This window comes from Chinchilla lanigera, unplaced genomic scaffold, assembly GCF_000276665.1.
Source record: "Chinchilla lanigera isolate Chin_1 unplaced genomic scaffold, ChiLan1.0 scaffold00057, whole genome shotgun sequence".
NCBI lineage: Eukaryota > Metazoa > Chordata > Mammalia > Rodentia > Chinchillidae > Chinchilla > Chinchilla lanigera.
The window spans coordinates 9180815-9193202 of NW_004955458.1; the positions used below are offsets into that span (position 1 = coordinate 9180815).

A 12388-nucleotide genomic window follows, 5' to 3' on the forward strand; every position below is an offset into this window, starting at 1 on the left:
TCACATTATTAAACGCTTGATAAACCTGTATTCCTCCTAAGGCAAATACAGAAAATAAAATATTCTGTCTCCAATAAAACTCTTGCTTTTGCCATTTTATTTTCCTTTGGGTGAATATACCATACTAAAAACCATATCATGCTTCATAATTCAGCATTCCAAAGAAAAAGAAGATTGTTGGTTTATAACAGACCTTTGTTGTTTAACCTCTGTAAGTGCTTTGTGAAAGCACAAAGGTGCCTAGAGTTAGTAAGAAACATTTCCTATTTTTGTAAGTACCTTCAAATTTCCATTGTATACATTCTTATTGAATTTTCTCAAAGTACCAAAGTATACAAATCTCTATAGGCGTCAAACTTTCTCCAAACTACTCTATCATACTTTCCTTATCTTATTCTTAAAAGTGTCCCACTAAAACAAATACTTAGAAAATTAGTAGGAAATAATATAATCTAAAGCATAGTAGTCAAAATTTATATGTATCAATAACAAACAGAATTAGTATGCTTTTCACATTAAAATACTCCACTTCAGAACAAAATGCACGCAGTAGAGCAAAACAATAAAATCCTCTCTTTCAAATCACTGCAAGGTTAGGAAAAAAAAGTCACTTAAACCTAAATACTGGGATAAAATGTAATTTGCAGAAAAAAATGTATGCACTCATGCTGTGAACAAACTCACCCCGACATTTGCTCAGTTAACAAAACAGTTCAAAACCACCAAGCACACTTACGTACGCTTCCTCTTAAAATACTGAAAATTAATTCTTTGCCCAAGAGGCATTCATAGTCCCTGTATTTCAAATCACAAAATTCACTAGAGGAACATATGTAGTATCTGCAGATGCCACCAGGAAAATTCACCCTATCATTAAGTATTTGCAGATTATGGTGAAAAATCAGTACATTCAGCAGGACAGGCTACTTAATACGGATTAGATTATCAGGCAATAAATGAGGTAGCATTTTACTGCGTGGAAGTCAGTGAGATCAATTCCGGCCTTAGGGCTTATAAATCTGTAGCATTTACCACAAGGACAGTACAATAGAAATCAGTGCCTGCTACTACCCACCCACGAATCTCTAATCATAGTGTGTAAGAAGTCTGAAATAATACAAGATCAAGTAGAACACAATTTTCCTGGTTAACGTATTTTGAAAGTTAAGTGCATTAACATACACACAAGAAGAAGAAAAGAAGGCTTCCCGCTGCTAATGGATACCATTTGAGGCTTAAGCTAATAGTCAGCCTAAAATTTCAATATCTAATTATTCAAGCAAACACTACACCCAGATATTTAACAACACACACGTCACCTTAACACAGCATGGCGGCTCTGCTGGACTTGCTCTGTTATAAAAATCGCGGTTATTACTAGTCCAATTCCACAGTGTGAGTAATGAACTGCATTGTAAGTTGTACAGGATCGTTTAATGAACTGCAATATTATGAAATTGCTTTTCAACAGAATGTGTTGAATCAGGTTGTTCCACTTAATAACCTATCTTATTCACTCTACTATTCAGTCTTTAAACTGTGACCATTTAGAGCCAGACACTGGGAAGATTCAACATGTAAATACGACAAATTAGTTTTAAGTTAAGCAATAATGTAAGTTCAGCACCTTCGCAAACAGCAGTGATCAAAAGCCGAATCACAAGTTTTCGATAATTGGTATAAAGACAATACAATGCATTTTACCAAACCTATCCCGTTGTTTTCATGAATGTATGCAGTGTAGAAATTAACCACATCTTCAACCCAGATAATATTCATTATCTGAAACAAAATGGATGTCCTTTAACTGCTTGATATCTGATTATTGACTGACGCCTTGTTGAGCTACTGCTGAACCAATTAACCAAATCTTTAAAATATAAATTATTCCATCAGGTTATATGAACTTAAATTAAAAGATCGTAATGGCAACAAAACCTATATTTTAGGCACCAAATGACTCCTCAAGAATTCTGGGTAATTTAGCACAGAATTCTGGGTAATTTAGCACAGAATTCTGGGTAATTTAGTGGGCCAGATATGGTTGCCAAGATGTGAACACTTAAACTCAACCAAGTGGGATAGTAACCAACATTGCTGAGTAATTTATTTTGTGACCACAAGTTGAAAGATATTTACAATCATGTTCAATTTTAAGGTACTTTTCATGTTGGCTTCCATAATTAAATACACCATAAAGCAACTCAAAGTCAGATTCAACTATCATTTGTGTAACATCAATATTAAATATGAAACATTGGATTTGGCTTTTCAACATAAATTGGTGAATGTCCATCAAGTTTGGAAATCCCAATCTACCAGTGCTGGTATACACTACTCCACAAAGCTATGCCTAAGTAGCTCCATGGATAAAATAAGGAACTTGTTTAAAAAAAAAAAAAGCCATGTACTTTTATCTTTGAAGAGCTCTATTAGCAAAATCTTCCAGAATCTGTCCCCTACAAAAGCTTATCCTAAAGCCTTATTTACTTCTATATAAGAACAAATGCTTCACAAACATGAAAAGTTATCATGTCTCTACTTCCCTCAATATAAAGCTGTCTATCCCATCCTTGACCTTTCTGGTATCATTTTATCATTCTCCTTCTTATAATTTAGAACAAATATACATTTTTCACAGCTTGCATGCTCCATAAGGATTCTCCCACTGAATTCAAGGTTACGTCTATGATGAGTAGCATTACACAGTCAGCACATAAGACGTAACAGTTACTCAATAAACAGTTGATAAATAAGTTAAGAAAAAAACTATCTAGAGGAATGACTTCTGTCACTATCACTCATTTTCAAAGATTTATTCACAGAAGAGTAAAAGTTTCCGATTTAACTTGTCTCTTATGTAGTTCGGAATCTCAGTAAATGATTTTATATAATTTTAAAAGAAAATTCTAAATGCTGATCAGCATCATTTGTTTATTCTATAAATATGCATTGATTTTCCACAAAGTGAAAGCAATCTACCTCAATCTGGTGATACAGTGGCAGGAATAATACATATAGCTCTTATCTTTATGAAGCGATAATAGCATCCAAGAGGTTACTAGGCAGAGACGCAAAGTACAGTATTTATTGGAAGAGAATTGCATTTCGTTCACATCTTTGCATAGATCTGGTAGTGAAACATCAATCTCAATAATTGGATAATAACCTCAGAAGGAGAAGCAGAAAATAGTAGGCCTCAATTTAAACCAAAAAAATCATGCAGTTATAAAACTGAGACGTGAGTAGTGTGATTCACAGATTCAGAGATTACAATAATGGCTGCCAGGTGCCGGAAAAAGAGGAGAACGAGGAGTTAGTGTTTAATGAGTACAAAATTTTAGACTGGGAAACAGGAAGTTTAGGAGATGAATGCTGGTGGTGCTTTACAGGGAAGTTTAGTAGATGATGAGTGCTTTACAATGACGTGTGGGAGATGAACGCTGTGGTGCCTTACAGTGATGTAAATGTGCTTAATGTCACTGAACTATACACTTAAACTCATTAAATGTATTAGTATGTGTATTTTGACGCAATGAAATCCTATCAAAAAGTGTCCCACGGTGTAGTAGTGGTTAGTCATAGACATGCACAGAACGGCTGATGGGTAGCATAACATATTTGTCATACATAGATACTGAGCTCCTGGTCTTGAGTTTGTTTTTGAATTCTACACACACAAATGCAGAGAAACACCACCAATCACAAGAACTTCAAGTGAAGGAAGGCAACCGCTTTTGACAAATGATAGATTGTTAGGTGACTAGCAAGAAACCTGAAGGGCACTGACAGCCTATTTTTTACTTAAATTCCCTTTCAGGAAAGCTTTCCAAGATGGTGAGACTCAGTGATTTTCTTAAAACTCTCTCACTTCTGAAACACGCACAAAAATTTACTCCTCAAATTAAAAAGCTTAACTCTGAACGAAATCCCAAGACAAAACCACTGGGAATTATACCAGGATGAAATTGGGAAGTACTGACAAAGCTAATTGGAAAATGTTAACTCTTCCTAAACATTCTACATGCGCTCAGTCCCTTCCCCACATAGGTCGGCACCAGAGAGACACAAGTGAAGATCAAGATGCAGGTGGTGTACTACTGGAGGAAAAACTCCTTCTGTAATAAAAAAATGGAAGGCACGCTGTACTATCATTCCTTTAAGTCCTTCTCAGGATCAAGGGAGACTGCATACCAATGCAGTCCTTTGCCCTTTAGGAACTCATAGTAGGAAGTGTAATGATTCGTAGCATATATTTTGACCAAAGTGTTGGAACTCAATGATGAAAAGAGCATCAGCTATAGAAGGAGAAAAGAACAGTGATATCCCAACTACTAACCTTTGTGGCTTAATAGCAAAGTTCAATTCCTGAAAGCACCAGGAAGTTTGGTCCATCATCCACCCAGTTAATCCTCAAAAACCCTACAATACCTCACATATTAAATCAAATTATTTACTTTTCCTGAGCCTTATTTTCCTTTAGGGAAAGGGGGATTAATACCAACCTCATAACACTGTTTTGAAAGCTAAACGGGTGAGTGTATAAAAGTAACCAAGACACTGCAGCTCTGAATGAATGCATGCATGCTGATACCATCAGTGAATTGTTGTATATTTCTGGAAATGATAAACATTTGGGGAAAATGTTCACAAACTTTAGAGATCATACAGTCTGAACTATTTTTAAATGTAATTTAATACAGCAAATGTCTGTGTTCTTGTGATATACAAAACACTGTGTCAGGTACTGCAATGTACCCAAAGATACCAAACATGATTTTTATGATTAAAGAGTTTGTTCTCCAGATAATTTATAAGAGAATATATTCTCTTTTAAAATGAAAGCTGCTAATCAAAAGCCTGAAGTTGGGATGTGTAATAAAATATCGCTATTCTAAAGTATAGTACATTATTTACAACATCACCCTTTTCCTCATAACTGTAAGATGCCTTTATCCCCATAAAATATGATTTTTCTATATGGTAAAATACCAAATAATTGCACCAAAGCATAGTTGCTCTTATTTCTCATGTTCACATGAGATATATTTCATAAACACCTAATCAACCGACTACATGCTGATTTCCAGTCACTGGTATGCAGTCTCCTGTAAAGACAGAGCAGCCAGCAGCCAGACATTCTGCTTGTAATGACAGCCTAACAGATTCTGAAACCCACCATCCCTTATAATGATCAGAATGAATGAAAATAAGTAATCAATAATGGGAGAGCCTCACAGTTATCTTCTGTAACAATATGCTTTCAATTTCAAGTGAGATTTCCCAAGATATTTATGGTGAAATCCACCCAGAACATTGATCTCAACTGAAAAATCTTATATTTTGGGAGAATTCAGGAAATTTCCCCATGGAAATGCAGAGAAATAGGATATAAGATACTAGATAGTCCTGTGGTAAATTAGTACTGAGCATGTATAAAATATCTGAGACAACTTATAATGAGACACTGGCATTAATGTGCATTGCAAAAAGCTTCTCAACTCTTCCAGGTAAACTCCATCAAAGCATATTTTTGAAAACAGTTAATTTGTTGAAATAACAAAAGCATTAGTCAAAACCCATTATATCTCATCATGAAATATTCCCCATTAACACTGTCCTCATCTTTCTAGGAAATAATAGGAATACATAAATGTGACTAAATGACAGCCATTTCACGCACACAAAATCAAGCAAAAGCTTAAACACAATAATTTTTTAATGTATACAGTGATTTCAATTCATCTAAACTTGAAAGTAAGTTATAAAATTTGTGTTTTATATCCCACATGGTGCTTTTAGATTTTGAGTTTCTAATTTAATTACTTTTTAATATCTTTAATTCTGATTCTTGCTATTTACATTTTTATTCATCTTCAACTTTATTCTTGTCAATAGTCCAACATTCAGGCTACTTCACTATAAATATGGAAAGATAGCTATAGATTAAACTGATGTCAGTCTGCCTCAGCCATACATTAGGAGTTTACATGTAAGTAAAAATTTTTATTTTATTAAACTGTCATTAAATGAACATCAATACCAAATTCTATACTGGCAATAGGACTTATAAAAAAAAACTTTAGAACACGCTGGACAAAGAAACCTACAAAAAGATAAAAAATAGAACAATCTGATAGCCTCCAGCAGCCTCAGGAAGCAGCCTGCCAGTTCATCCTCAGAAGCCGGGTGCACCAAGGCCACCGGAAGCAGCCAGGTGGCCGTGCCCACCCATACAACATGCTAGAAAGCAGCTGAGTGGCCTCCCTTGAAGAGGCTTAGCCCACCAAGGTCCCTAGAAAGCAATACAGAGCAGACACTTAGCTCCTCCCACTCACTATCAACTTTGGAGGGAAGATGGACAGATCCCCCTGAGCAACTTAGGGTCAAATTCCCCCACAGGAGCATACAGAAAGCTCTCAGAAACTGATGCACACCCCATCCAGACCCACGGGTATGGCCTGGCCCCCAAACGACTCTCACACCGAACAGACATGCTCCCTCCTCCACTAGTGGCCATTCTGACTCGCACTCAGGCCTAACTGGAGCCCCGAGCCATAAGACCCCAGGAAAATGATAGGCATCTACACCTGCAGTCAGGCGCGTCATGCTTCAAGTCACCAACTAGCTCACCCTGACTCCAAGAGCTGTGTAATGCACTAGCCTCTCTGCAGCATCAACACACACTCAGGCAGCATAGGCAGTGACTACTGCTAAGAAACTACACACCAACTACACTGCTGCAACCTGCTGACCAAAGTCAACAGTCTACCGAATCAACACCCTGGGGCATATCCCTGGGAGAAGGGCTTTGATTACGGAAGCCACCCTATAAAAATTGATAGAAGGAAAGGGTGCACCACATGGCCGAATATCAATGGAGGGAATCAAAAAAACATGAAAAAGCTTGGCAACATGATGCCTCCAAAATAATATAAGAACTTTCTAGTGACAGAACACAAAGAAAAGCGTATCAATGAGCTGCATGGAATGGAATTCAAAATAATGATTTCAAGGAAATGCAATAAAATACAAGAGAATACTGATGAATAATTCAATTAAGTTAGGAGAACAATTCGTGAACTGAATGAGAAATGAAGCTAAGATGGAGATCAGTAAAAAGAACCCGAACATATATCCTGGAGCTAGGGAACTTAATAAATCAGACAAAAAATACAGTTGAGAGCATCAATATCAGACTAGATCAAGCAGAAGACAGAATTTCTGAGCTTGAAGAGGAGTCTTTTAAAATAACTCAGATTTTTTTTTTGAAAGGTAAAAAATGTAAAGGAATGAACAGATATGTAGGACATTGTCAAAAGATATTTTACATACGAGTAGTCTGGAAGAAGAGGAAGAGAAAGGAGAAGATAAAATTCATTCTGAAAAAAAAGTTTCCAAACTTGAGGAAAGATATAAGCACCCTCATCCAGAAAGTTCAAAAGACCCCTAATAAATACAACCAACAAAAATCCTCTCTGAGGCATGTTATAGCCAAAGTGTGAGAAGCATAAGAAGGCTCTCCCTCAATATGATATCAGAGCCTTAGAGAAATTATGCAAGAGAAAGAAATAAAGGAGTGCCAATGAAGACTATTCAGGTGTTCTATCACACAGCAGAATAAATATGGTTGGCATTTATAGTTCAAAGTAGCTGGTAAAGAGAATTTCAAATGTGCCCCAAATATAAAAATAATAAATGTTTGAGATGATGCACGTGCAAATTATCCCAATCTGGTCATTCCACAAGGATTCATATATTAAAACGTCACCCCATAAATGTTTGCAGTTATTATGTACCACTGAGAAATAAATATATTAAGTATAATATATTATAAATATAATACAATATATTTAAATCCCATGTAAAAAGTGCTACACTCTGATATCAAATCCCCACAGGAGCACAGAGGAAGCATACCTCCTCACAATCCCCCTTCCTTCTCTTTTACCTGGGGAAGAGGAAAAACTATTTTCAGAGGAGAACATTTTGCGCTAAATCTTGAAGGACAAATAATAATTCACTGAACATGAAATTTAAAATAGAAGAATATTTCAAGTAAAGAAAGATGCAAGGCACAAAGCTGAGAGGACAAAAGAGCACAGCGTTTCAAGAGAACATCACTTAGTTACATCCATGACAATCAGAAAGGGACACGAAGGGCAGTGTGTTGGTTTGGGGCGGCTGATTTTGCAAGGGGAACAACATAATACAGGACACATACTTTATATGATTATTTATAAGTCACCCAAAGAACAGTATACAAAAGAGTGCAGGAAATCTGTCCACACACTAAGACCAAGGAATCCAGCTGAGGGCCTGGATCCCACAACAATGTCCTACACGAGTTGAGCTGAATACCCAGAGCTCATAACAATGCCTCCATGAATCCAACTGGAGGCCCAGAACCCATGACAATGTCTCATGCAGACCTGTTTCATGGATCTGCTGGAAAGGCCCAAAGGTCAGTGGTGGAATCTACAAAGTCTGTGCCAGCAGGAAGAAGGATCTGTGCTAGCAGGCTGAGGGATCTGCACTGGAGCCAGGAAGTGATGCTCAGAAGAACCAGAGCTCCCCCAAAAGGTACCACAGCCATCGTCGGCAACAGTGAGCTCCCAAGCTCCTCCAATGACCAGGATGGCCGAGTTCCCATCAGGGAAGCCAACGCAGCAAGCTTTTCCAGGAAGCCGGCAATGCACCATCTTCCCCTCCGGAACCAGGAAGCTATGCTCAAAGTGAGGACCAGAGCTCCCCAAAGTGAACTGAAGCCATTCTCAGTGCCAGCGAGGTCCCGAGCTCCTCAGAGGATGAAAACAGCCAAGTTCATCAGGAAGCCAGCTCCCCACAGTCTCTCTCAGCTCCCAACAGCCTGCTTCTTCTTCTCCAGGTCTGCCTCTTATGCTGCTGGCAACAGTCCTCAGGTGGGCCTCCCACACCCAGCACCACTCACTCAGTTCAGCTGGGGGTTATAAGTTGACCACCAGTTATCAATCCACTATAGGCAGGCAGATAGAGAAAACAATGAAAATTACCCATCCACATACCAGATTGTAAAGACTCTTCTATGTCTTGCCAAGGTGTTTAGATTCTGTAATACGGGCAACAGCAAGTTTTCTCCTTGTGTCTGAAAATGAATTCCGTGAAAATATACTCATTCACTGCCCTCTGATGTGTTCACACACTGAGCACTATTTCTGGGTCAGGCATTTTGCTGTGCCAGGGATCAGCAAACATCGCACACACCAAAGTTCTCCCTCTGCATAATTCTGTGTGGCCCCAAATTTAAGAACAGTTTTTACACTGTTATATAGATGAAAACGACCAAAAGAAGAATAATATTTTCATGATACACGATTACATAGAGTTCAGGTTTCAATGGCCATAAATACAATTGTATTTCAATTCAGCCACTATCCTTTCCCTTTACATGTTGTCTGCAGTTGCTTTTCGTGCTAGAATGGCAAAATTAAGTACACTAGTCAGGAATAGGAAATAAAAAGAATTAAGATGCATTATATGCATGTACCAACTTTCCATGATGAGTGTAATCATTCCATACTGCAAACCTGTACTAACAAAAAGATTTTCTAAATTTTTAAAGTCCATAGTTGCCAACAGGGACAATATGGTCTTCAAACCCCAAACTAGAACAGAAAACGTTTACTGAGAAAATGAAACAAGATCCAGCTATGGAACTGACTAATGAAACAGACCCGAATTCCTCAGTACTGTGGTACAAACAATCCCCAGTTATTACAGGCGCTCTGGGGTCACCCAGAACTGACAAAGGAGCGTCATCTGAAACTAGGTTAGATGAAACATAGATGCCACATACACAGAGGCTTCGTGTGGCACACTAAATGAAGACTTCAGATTTCACTTTAAAGACAAGAGCAGGCTTCGTGGGGTTTTAAGAATGCCTGGGACTCTCCCTTTTATATTTCAAAAGTCATCCTGGCAGAAATGCATTTAATTGTACTTACTGCCCTTTTTCTGGCAAAATAAACACAACACAGAGATAGTAGGATTATATTTGCTTCAGGAAGAATGAATAAGATTCCTATCAGGCAACTGTCATTCATTGTATTCTCTTAATAAAATAATAGAACAGTAACAGTTGATACTTACAGAGTGTTACCATGTGCCAGGTACTCACCAAACACATTAGTTATATTAACTCATTGAGTCTTCAGTCAACTAACCCATGTGAGTAATTCCTGCTGAACTGAATACATGAAATGATGGGATGAGATTTAACTTTCTTGAATGAAAATTTTGTTAGTATTCAAGTCACATAGCTTTTTTTTCTGTTCCTAGATGAATATACTGGACCGTGGCAGCATAACGTTAAGTTTCCTTGTCGAGCAAGAGAAGTAATTGAGCAAGCACTCATTCATCCGTTACCGCCACGCACTGAGAGTCTGTCATGTATCAGAAATTCTGCCAAGGAAAAGCTGACGGGCACCAACAACTAGCGTGCAGCCCCAGGGGTTCCCACAAACACAAAACCAGTCTCAGACCTGATACGCAGTCATTGTTTATTCCAACAACTCAGGATTATATTGTTGTATATGTCTAGTCTTGGGAAGTCTTGTTACTAAAGCACCTACTTTCGAAGAAGCTCTGTGAGTAGATGTTCTGGTAAGAACGAGAGACAGAGGTAAAAAGAGACAACGAGAATTAATGAAGACTGGTGATGAAAATGAAGAAAAAGAGAAAGGAACACATGTTTCCCACCTGGCCAAGTACTGGTGTTTGGGACCTGTTTGCCCGTAACAAAGGACTGCCACCTGGGGCGGCTAGGTTAAGAGTGGAGCAAAGACACTCAGAGGGAAGCCATGGGCCACTGGGGTGGACAAAAGCTGCACCTCCCTGTGACGTGTACAATTCACTTGATTTATACCATGAAAGGTGCAGGAGGTGTTTCATATCCCTAAATATTCTGCTTATGCTAAATGAGCTTGCTGTTGAGTTCAGATCTAAATATAGTAATTATATATACGTCTAGAATACAGGATATAGTGTGTTTATGGGCTCAATTACTTACTGGAAAATTTTATAAACTCAGATGACACAGAAGTTACCATTTCATGAAAGCACTGCACAAAGTCTCAGACTCACAAACCAGGACTTGTGAACCACGTATTACAGACCATAACTGTGTAACTAAAATGATGCTTGAAGTGTATCTATCATTTCCTGTTTCCTATAGCGCAACCTACCTCTGCGATTCAGCAGAAACTGACACACAAACACATGACAGCATTTTATACATCTGTACTTTTTCGATTCACCTAAGGCGGATAGCTTTACTGCTACATCTGCTCCTTACAATCTGAACTTGACCTGTCTGTGGAAAAAGTGGGGGGGAATAATTGAGTATTGGGTAAACACAGATCCCTTCTAAAAACTTTCCATCTACATTTATCTCTCACTCTATTTTTTTTCATTTCACACAATCATCTTTATTGCCAGAGGACAATGAACCTCAGTTACCTCATTAAAAAGTTTAGAGGAGAGTTAAATAGACATTGTTAAGATTGTGCAAAGTCAGACGTGTTGATTAGTTCTGAAGTGTCTTTTTGTGCCTGAATTAATTAGAAGGTTTCCAATATCGGGATCAGGTATCTCACCACTGCTGCGTGAGAAGACTCTGTTCTTTTCCTGTTGCATGCCCGCCCGGCCTGTGAAGACATTTTCTGCCTCGTACAGATCCTTCCTTTCCCTTCTCACTCCACCATTATTTGGTGCAATCCCCTTGGGCTACACTAGGAGAGTCAGCAAACAGCTCCATGGTCTCAGAATTCATCCTCTAGTTTCCCACAGACTTGACATAAGGTACTGAAACTATAGGCTTCCAAAGTCCACAGCATAAATAGCCTGACTATACTGTATTAACAAAAATGAACGGCTGTGGAGCTAGATGAATGGTGGCCAGAACAGAGATACGAATGTCACCATGCGTAACTGCTAAAATTATGTTGTGATGGGGGGGGCTGCCTGCTGCTTGTTTACAGCACAACCTCCACAAAAGGTTTTCAATCCATATCTAGAGGAAGTTAATGCCCCACATGAGAAACCACTCTGATTTCTATACAATGACAAACTAATAGTTGACAGATAGCCTTCGCTCAGTATGATGTGGATCCAAAAAGATGCTACTATGGACTGTTTGGACTTATGGGAAATCATGTCTATGTAAAATTTATCATCCCTATTCAGGCAGAGCAGGTGAAACTTAGCTGAAACATTTTATTTTATTGCTGCAGTTTTGCTGTTGTGAAATTTATACTGGTATAAATTTAACTTGATAAATATATATATCAATAATTATCAATTTAACTTGTTGCTTTATATCATGGTTGCTAGAAAATAATAAGCATTGTAT

General features: G+C 38.0%; 1 protein-coding gene across 3 annotated transcripts in view; it reads right to left on the bottom strand.

Annotated features, from left to right (window-relative positions):
- Positions 1–12388, bottom strand: part of Fam19a2 (family with sequence similarity 19 (chemokine (C-C motif)-like), member A2) — a 415567-nt gene that overhangs the window by 245023 nt on the left and 158156 nt on the right. The window contains exon 1 of one of the 3 annotated variants that reach the window (XM_013521029.1): positions 9045–9068. The exons of the other annotated variants lie outside the window; for them this stretch is intronic. The gene's annotated coding sequence lies outside the window, so the exon portion shown is untranslated. Of the gene's footprint in view, positions 1–9044; positions 9069–12388 lie in introns of those variants that run through there. 3 annotated transcript variants of the gene reach the window in all.